The sequence below is a fragment of the Pagrus pagrus genome (genome assembly GCF_965226575.1).
Source record: "Pagrus pagrus genome assembly, chromosome: 12".
Taxonomy (NCBI): Eukaryota; Metazoa; Chordata; class Actinopteri; order Spariformes; family Sparidae; genus Pagrus; species Pagrus pagrus.
Window position 1 is genome coordinate 1,490,148 of NC_140196.1, and position 9,614 is coordinate 1,499,761.

Genomic DNA, 9,614 nt, shown 5'->3' on the forward strand with positions numbered 1-9,614 from the left:
TGACTCTGACGAAGGGACGGATATTATCACTTTCTGTCACATTGTGAGAGAGGACACTCATTCTTCAGGGTATGAGTGGATCTTCAGGTGTATTTATGTGTCCGGTGTCTTTGAGTGAGTTCAGGTTGATGAAGATCTAAACACAAAGTCTGGATGCAGCAGATTTAAATCTTTTCGTTTGATGTTGTGGACTGTTGTTAAATCACCTTTATTTTATTTTATTAAGACTCGGTCACACCAGCATTTAAAACAGCAAAATCAATCAGTTTAAACTGACTCACCACAAAGTGTTTTTGTCTTTTTGCATCAAATTCAGCTTTTGTTAGATTTTGTTTAGAATTAAATTTTGATATTAACATATTAAATATTGACGATAGATCTGCTATATTGACCCTCATGGGTGTGACATTAAATATCTCCTATTTCATAGACAAAAGTAATGTCAGTGTGCATTCTTCAAAACAATATGGAGAAATTAAACTGCTCAAAGCAAAAATAAATAAAAATGATGTCATTAAATGCACCGAAAATTATGCTGATTGCCATTGTAGTTATTATTACTGCTGTATTTTATTTTTATGACCAAAAAACACCCCTGCCTGCAGAAACTCATTATTATTCTTTATTTCCTTATTAAACTAACATTGTGCATTTAAAAATCTAAAAGAATAAAACACATTAAAACTATATAAACTTACATTATTCCAAGTTTAGGGCTTTAAAAACTGATATAAACTATATATTACTGGATCTGAAATCTCATTGGCTACATGACGCGTCAATCATCCGCGTGTGAGTGGCTCAGGAGAGAGGAGGAAGAAGAGAGAGTGGGGGACTTGTCTACACCATCACTCATTGGCTGTTGCAGGCCCGAGGGCGGGCACAGAAGCTCATATCAGCTCAAATGAGCTGTCAATCAAACGGCAGGATGTCCGGTGTGCAGGCAGGAGAGTTTCTGCTGAGAAGAAATGAGACTTTTACAGATAAAAGAGTGAAAAACATCCACGATCAGTTCCTTTTTGCCATTTTGTCACCATTTAATGATGTGAAAGTGTTTTAGACTGAATGTGTTGCTGAAATTGATCTAATGGACATTTTGTTGGAGTCTGAAACACACAGACACTTTAGTGGTGAGTTGGCAGAACGTTGTGCATGCTAGTTAGTTAGCTTGTTTGTTTGGTGATTGGACCTCGCCGACGTGGTTTCATCTTGAAATGGTTGACATGAGTAGAGTCAGGAGGGTCTAAGCTTTCTAACGCTGTGTGGCACGACGATACACTTTAACTGCAGCGTTAGCAGATCTGCTTTGTGTTTGTCTGGTTTGGGGAACCAGCTGGAGGAGGTTAACGTGCTGATCCAACAGCCTCCACCCCTCTGGTGTTAGGCCACCTGATGCAGAACCTGCTGCAGAGATTTGATCCCGTTCAGGTCCGACTCCAGTGACACCGAGTCTGTTCAGTCACAGGAAGTCAGAATGAAGTGTTTCCTCACTCAAAAACAACTTCATGCATCTTTAACATGTCGTGTGATGTAAAACACAACAGCAGCATGAAATATGCGTGTGCGTGTGTGTGGCCTGAAACTGTGTAGTAAGAGTGTGTAACCGATGTTATCTGACACAAGAGGAAGTGCAGAGCGCTCGTCTGACCCCGACTTCCTCTGGCGTCTCAGTGAAGCAACAACAAGCTGATGTTCATGCAGACGAGACGAGATGAGAACGTTGTTGGTCGGTACGCAGGTGATCGGCAGCAGGACGGGATGTGACGTGAAGTCCGACCCACAACCAGGAGATTTAGAAAGCAGCTAGCAGCAGTTAGCAGCAGTTAGCAGCTAACTCACAGAAGAACAGCAGTCAGAAATGTCTTTGGTTGAACTGTTCCTTTAATCTCTTGTATCATTTTGATGCATTAAATGACAAATTCATTTCTTTATTGATCCATGATTTTACTTAATTAACGACGAAAGCGTCGTCTAACTTCTGCACCTGTGACCACGCCCACCAGTGATGTCACGTGTGCTGGAGCAGTGATGGAGGAAGTGTCCAGGTCCTCAGATGCCACACTGAGCCCGGAGCGGCGCCACGATGTTCGAGTCCGACTCAACAGAACCTGAGCGTTGGACTTAAACAGCTCAGAGGTCACGTCAGAGTCGGAGCTCGGTGTCTGGAGGAGTTAACGTGCTGCTGTCCACACGATGAAGGTTGTTTGTCTTCATCAGCTCGTCCTTTATGATAACCAACAGCCAATGAAACTCTTCCTCTGCCGCCCTCTTCATCTTCCTCCACAGGTCACATGACTCTACCATCCTGCTCGCTCGCCCACAGCTTGGTTTCACTGTCAGTTCCCCACCACCTCTCTCTCTCTCTCTCTCTCTCTCTCTATTGATTAGCCTGACAGGGACATGATGTCTGATGTTACATGGAGGAGAGAGATCACTGATTATCACCTCCAGGTGTCTTTGGACGAGAATCCTTATGAGCCGAGTCCTTAAAAGTCAAACACACATGAAATCCAGCTTTTGTTAGATTTTATTTAGAATTAAATTTTGATATTAATATATTAAATATTGACCTTCATGGAAGTGACATTGAATATCTCGAAGTCAAAAGTAATGTCAATGTGCATTTAAAGAAAAAGTAAGTTTAATAGTTAATCAATAGAAAAATATGCAGAAATTAAACCACCGGAAGCAAAAATAAATAAATAAAAAATGTCATTAAAAATCAATGTTGGCATTAATTAGTTCATATTGTGACATAAACTGATATTTCTGCTTCTGAATTTGTTTAATTCTCTTTTATTTGTTAATTTACTCATTTTTAAATGTTTTTATTTGCATATTTATTTTTTAATTTATTTCTGTCTTCTTTTCTCTTTGCACTTTGTGAATCATACATACAATACAGAGCGCATACCTCCGCCAACAGGCCTCTTCAGGTCAAACAAGCCGAATATAATCTAAATCTGCTGCATCCAGATTTTTATTTGAGTCACAAGACACCTGATTGTTTTCATCATTCCCTGAGAAATTAACCAAAATGTCAGAACGTCCTAACTCACCATGTTAGAGAAACGTTTGTGGTTGCGTCCCTTGAACCGGATCAGCACCAACAGTTAGTGGGTTCTGTTCTGGACTGAGACTCGTCCTCAATCTAAGTTTGGTGGAAATCTGTTCAGTAGTTTTTGTTTAATCCTACAGACAAACCAACAAACATTACGTCTGTAAATAAATACATTTAAAGGGGCAGTCCGTAGTTTTGCTGAAGAAATGTTAATGAGCAGAGAAGGATCCTCATTGGCTGATAAACAAACTAAATAAACCAACTCTCTTTGTTTTCATGACTGAATAAACAAACTGACCTTAAAGGACAACACAGTTTATATGTGGCGGACCCTGCCACCCCTCTAGCTTCAGACAGTGTTCTGGGACCTTATTCTCCTCTGAGAGCAGCTGGTTTATTCACTGATGGAGGCAGTTTGTGTTATTAACTCATTAATATTGTAAATATTAAAGGACACAGCGCCTCTTTAAACGATGTGGTGCTTCATGTTGTTCATGTGATGTTTATTTTAACGAACCAGGAGTGACATCACTGTTCAGGTCTCGAACCTGCGACCGATCTCTGAACATCATCAGGATTTTACACTGAAGCTAAAAGATAAAATCATCACTTCCTGTATGAGTGTGTGGACGAGCAGCTCTGTGGCGCCTGGAGCGTTAAATAACTGATTAAAGAACAAATATGGACTAACTGATGAGCCAACGTGCAGTAACTGTTCAAACCTGCTGATTTATTATCAAATATTGTTATTCAGGTGTGATTTTCAGTACTTCAGGTAAAACAGGTCAGATGCATAAAACTGTGACAGAAGTATGTTAAAAAGTTACATATTATATCTTTAACAACCTCTTTTTCTCCTTATATTTTCAGAACGTTGATTAAACTTTGGTCCGTTATTTATTTTTATCTGTTGTGAATATTTCCAGGACCAGCAGGAGCTCAGACAAACTGGACCGTGGCTCCGGCTGATCCCGAACACGTATGGAGGAGCAGCCGCGACTGTCCCGCCGTGATGGCTGAACATGTAACGTATGTAATGGCGGCGCACGGACTCAAACACAGCCTCAGTGTGTGTCTTTGAAGGCGTCTGCAGCTTTACGAGCCTGTAGCCCGAGGCGGCACATTTACAGCTGGAATTCTGTTTGAAAGAACAAGCTGAGACAGTGAGGGGCTCAGAGAGGCTGCACTGCTCCTCCACTCCTGCAACACACCTCCTCTGTTCCCGCTGCTGCTCCTCCAGCAGACGCTCCTCCTGCAAAACACTCGGTTTAAAGCTGCTCTACCAGCTGCTGCCACCGGAGCTCTGGTAATACTGCTGCTACTGCACCTACATTACAACGGACACTTTTACTCGTACCGACGCTGCTCACGTGCTCGCTAATGTAAGCGGTCACAGTTAGCTCTGAAAGCTATAGGGGGCAGCAGATACCAGCTATCTAGCTCAATTAGCTGTGGAGCTAGGTGGCCATGTGAGCTGACCAGAGTCTGGCCGGAGCGCGACCTCAGATGAAGTCAAATTCCAGCCATATTTTACAGATTGCTCCTTTAAACGTCGATCGTAGAAACAAAATGACATGAAGACACAAAACTTCAACCTGAATGAAGAGCAAAAACCCAAAACCTTTAAACCTCTAAGGATCCAAACATGTCTGCAGTCTAACTGGTGACAAACTATCTGCTGACATGATCATAGTTAACTTTATTAATACAGAACAAAGACACAACGTGTTTCACCTGGCTGAACCAGGAGTCGAACATTTCAGGAGACAGAGTCAAATAAAATCCGACATTAATATCAGATTACGACAACAAAAATAATAATAATAACAAATACGACATGCTGAAAATAAAACCATGAGCGAGCATCGATCTGAAGCTCGTCTGAAGTGATATTAAAGACGTCAGTGAGCCCTCAGAGAGAAAGTCTCTGGCCCTGTTCAGACCCGACATCAACATGTGTGATCTCATTTCTCTGCTCTGTATGCAGATAAACATCATGAGACAAACAGACTCCACGTTTCTACACAAAGACAGAAAGAAGTTCATGTCGAACATTTGCTGAATTCACAAGAAGGAACAAATCAGTCAGAATCAGTCAGAGACAGAGTTTCACACAGTTTATAAAGTGTCTCCAACTCAACATCTCACTAAACTGACACATTTGTTAAGGGAGTCTGGGGACAAAGAAGTCGCCTATACTGGTTACTGTTTAGTGTGTTTGTAAAATGTGACATGTTTAGATCAATAAAATGTTTCTTCTTTCATAAATTGAGTGTAAATGGTGAAATCAGTGTAAACAGTGTGTTCAAACAGCTGCTACATGTTGGCAGGTAAGACTTTAGCACTTTAGACACAGAAGCAGACAGGCTGGTACAGCCATGCTGCCACAAACTGACACTTTTTACAAGGAAACAAACAACTGACTGTTTTCATTTAATGCTGAATTTACAAGGAGGAGACAATGATTCAGAGTCTGTCAGAGACAGAGTTTCACTACGTTACAAAGTTTGTTTTAACTCAACAACTCTTAAAATCACCACATTTGTTAAGGGAGTCTGGTGATGTGGTTCTTCTGTGATCAAATGTTCCTCGTTAAATCTTGGTGGCATTCACACCTGTGATCAGATCACTCAGGACAGACTTAGTTAGCAGGTCTGAACACAGTTGTATGGTTAAAAATGTAGAAAATAATCACTACAAACACTCCTCCACCCACACACACACACACACAGTTTGACATGACCCATTTCCACTCTTATTAAAGCATTACCTTCCTTTGTGCTCGCTGCATTAGCATGAAAACAGAATCAGTGTGGAGACTTTCAGACGGCCTGGAGCTTCACACATGACAATGGGAGGTGTTGGTCCGAACCCTCGCTGGGGGGCTGCTGGGGGGAGGAGGTGGGGGAGGAGGAGGGGGATTACCTTCAGTATTCAGGTGAGTCCTCCTGCTGACTCTGTTGTCCCGACACACACCTCTTCATCACTCAGGTAAAGTGTAAATCAGGATCAAAAACAGGTAAAAACTGTAAATCTGCACCTGAAACACGTTGAAGCTGCTCCCTGCTAACGAGGTCGTTAACATCTGGTGGCAGCTGCAGGAAGCTACACCCACAATAAACACCCCATAATATTCTGCTGCTTACAAACGTCCACATGATAACGATTTGTAACAATGTGTTTATTGAAAAGTTATATTTTCATTTTCTTACTTTCTAACTGCTGCACAACAACAACAACAACAACAACTCCTCCTCTGGATAATGAAGGTCCTTTTATTTCTTCACCTCGCTGAAGGACGTCTCAGAATGAGAGAGGCACCTTTTCTTGTTTGAGCCAGTCTGGGAATCGAACCGACAACCCTTCAGACACAAGTTCACTTCTCTAAACTTCAGTTTTACTGTTTTTACTAAAAAATGACAAATGTCAAAAACAAGTCAGACAGAAATTCAAAGCTGCAGCAGGTGAGCGTTTCACTGAATCAGCTGATAAGAAGAAACTAGATAAACAGCACACACACACACACACACACACACACACACACACACACACAGAGTTTATGTGTTGATCCTTAGATTTAAAGACGTGACATCACATTGATCAGGACATGAAGGATTGAAGTGAAGCCAGAGAAAAGAAGAGTCTGAAACAGGAAGTGGTGAAAGTGACACTTCCTGTTCACGAAGCAGAAATCGAGCTGCTGTGTTCAGAGTTCAGTCGGCGCCGTCATGAACTCTGCTCCTCCAAAAGTTTCTGACGGACCCGAGCGAGCAGACAAACAAACAGCAGAGAGCTAAAATTAGCTCCACAGGTCTGAACCCTGAGCAGAGGAGATTAAAGGAGCAGTTCAACACTTTCATCATTCTGTCCGTCAGTGAGACGTCTGTCCTCAGAGCTGGAGTCAGGATGTGGTTAGCTTAGCTTAGCATAAAGACTTCTCAAGCTCAGTGATGACCAGTGTTGGGCAACGTTACTTTTGAAAAGTAACTCATTACGTTACAAGATTGCTGCCATTAAACATGTCAGAGTGCTTTAAAGTTACAAAACCCTGTTTGCGACTCGTTGCACATGTGGGTTATACCTTCCAGACGGCGTGTAGCCGAATGTATCGACTCTGACGCCATTTTGTAGTTTCTTTGCGGCCCACAGTCGGTAACTCTGCAGCCTGAGAGCAGGACCGACAGACGCAGTTCAACATTTACATCTTTATCCTGCTGACAGTCTGACAGAGGCAGTGTTAGACAAGCTGTTTAAAGGAGCAGTCTGTAGTTTAAAGGAGCAGTCTGTAGTTTAAAGGAGCAGGCTGTAGTTTAAAGGAGCAGTCTGTAGTTTAAAGGAGCAGTCTGTAGTTTAGTTGAAGAATGTTAATGAGCAGAGAAAGAGCCTCATTGGCTGAAACAAACTAAATAAACAAACTCTCTTTGTTTTCACCTAACACAATTTATGCTGTTTTACTTTGTTTACATGTGGCGGACCCTGCCACCTATCTAGCTTCAAACAGTGTTCTGGGACCTTATTTTCCTCTGAGAGCAGCTGATTTTTTCACTGATGGACACAGTTTGTGTTATTACCTCATTAATATTGCAAATATTAAACGACATCGTGCCTCTTTAAAAAATCTGGTGTTTCGTGTTGTTATGCTGAAACTCTTCAGTGTTCAGGTTCTCTGAACATCATCAGGATTTTAACACTGAAGCTGAAAGATAAACAACTGTAGCTGTAATGTGCGGATACCAGAGGGATCATAATTTAAAATCATTGGTATAATAATTAGGTTTGAAACAACATAAAGCAGATATAATCTCTCCTCTGGCTCTTTGATCAGAACAAATTCAGATGTTTAACACAATCCTTTTATAAACGTCTCTTATATATATTAGTTCCAGTCCGTGTGTGTCTGCAGGCTGCTGCAAGTAGTATCAGTGTCAGTACAAGTACAAACATCAGTAGTGTTAATATTTAACCTTGATCTCAGCGGATGTTGGATCTGTAGAGGTCAGCGGGTCAAACTGAGGCTCTGACCTCGTTATGATACAGATGAACTGAGCATGCTCAGTTTGACTGCGCCACACACACACACACACACACACACACACACACACACACACACACACACACACACACACACAGTCAGACAGATGTCCCTGGCTGCAGCTCGCAGCCCATTAGCTGTGTTTAATTATTGATCTCTATAGAGGCAGATGGACACACACACACACACACACACACACACACACACACACACACGATGATGTCATCAGTCAGTGTGTAATGTACGTCTGATAATTTCATTGAGGAGACAATTCATGGATCACTGCTGAGGTCTCACAGTAAAAACATTTCAATCCAATCAGATGTTTGTGACAAAATACTCAATAATAATAATAATAATAATATCACATTTATAATATAAAGTATAAGTTATGTGTACTTTGTAGTTATGTGTGAAATAAAATTAAAAAATGTTGAGAACCATCTGACAGCATCAGGACACTGTGAGTTCAAACTGATGTGTCTGCTGGTCCTGTTTAAACACACCTGTCAATCAATTTGAAAGAGAAAGCAGCGTCCAATCCTGTGGCTTGAATCGGAAATTAAAAGTGGGCGGGGTTTAATTTCAGGGTTAACGTACAATGTTATTTCTGCCACTAGGGGGCTCTCTGACAGAGACGGTGCAGGTCCAGAGCTGCTGGAGGAATAAACACCAGAGTCAAACCAGACTCACACCACAGTCACACCAGAGTCACATCAGACTCACCAGAGTCACAGCAGAGTCACACCAGAGTCACACCAGAGTCACGGCAGACTCACACCAGAGTCACACCAGAGCCAAACCAGAGTCACACCAGACTCACACCAGTCAAACCAGACTCACACCAGAGTCAAACCAGACTCACACCACAGTCAAACCAGAGTCACATCAGACTCACCAGAGTCACAGCAGACTCACACCAGAGTCACACCAGAGTCACATCAGACTCACACCAGACTCACACCAGTCACATCAGACTCACACCAGAGTCACACCAGACTCACACCAGAGCCAAACCAGAGTCACACCAGAGTCACACCAGACTCACACCAGAGCCAAACCAGAGTCACATCAGACTCACCAGAGTCACAGCAGATTCACACCAGACTCACACCAGAGTCACACCAGACTCACACCAGTCAAACCAGACTCACACCAGAGTCAAACCAGACTCACACCAGAGTCACACCAGAGCCAAACCAGTCACATCAGACTCACCAGAGTCACAGCAGACTCACATTAGGCTCACACCAGAGTCACATCAGACTCACACCAGAGTCACACCAGAGTCACACCAGACTCACACCAGAGCCAAACCAGAGTCACATCAGACTCACACCAGAGCCAAACCAGAGTCACATCAGACTCAAACCAGAGTCACATCAGACTCACACCAGACTCACACCGGACTCACACCAGAGTCAAACCAGAGTCACATCAGAGTCACAGCAGACTCACACCAGAGTCACACCAGAGCCAAACCAGAGTCACATCAGACTCACACCAGAGTCACACCAGAGC

The 9,614-nt window shown here is 42.5% G+C and overlaps 1 long non-coding RNA gene across 1 annotated transcript; it reads right to left on the reverse strand.

The window, feature by feature from the left end:
- Window positions 1–1,859: 1,859 nt before the first annotated feature.
- On the reverse strand, window positions 1,860–5,978 carry LOC311266614. The gene is made up of 3 exons (XR_014623743.1): window positions 5,832–5,978; window positions 3,060–3,192; window positions 1,860–2,485 (listed from the first exon to the last, which is right to left on the reverse strand). It is a non-coding gene; the product is annotated as an uncharacterized lncRNA (long non-coding RNA).
- Between the last annotated feature and the right edge of the window lie 3,636 nt (window positions 5,979–9,614).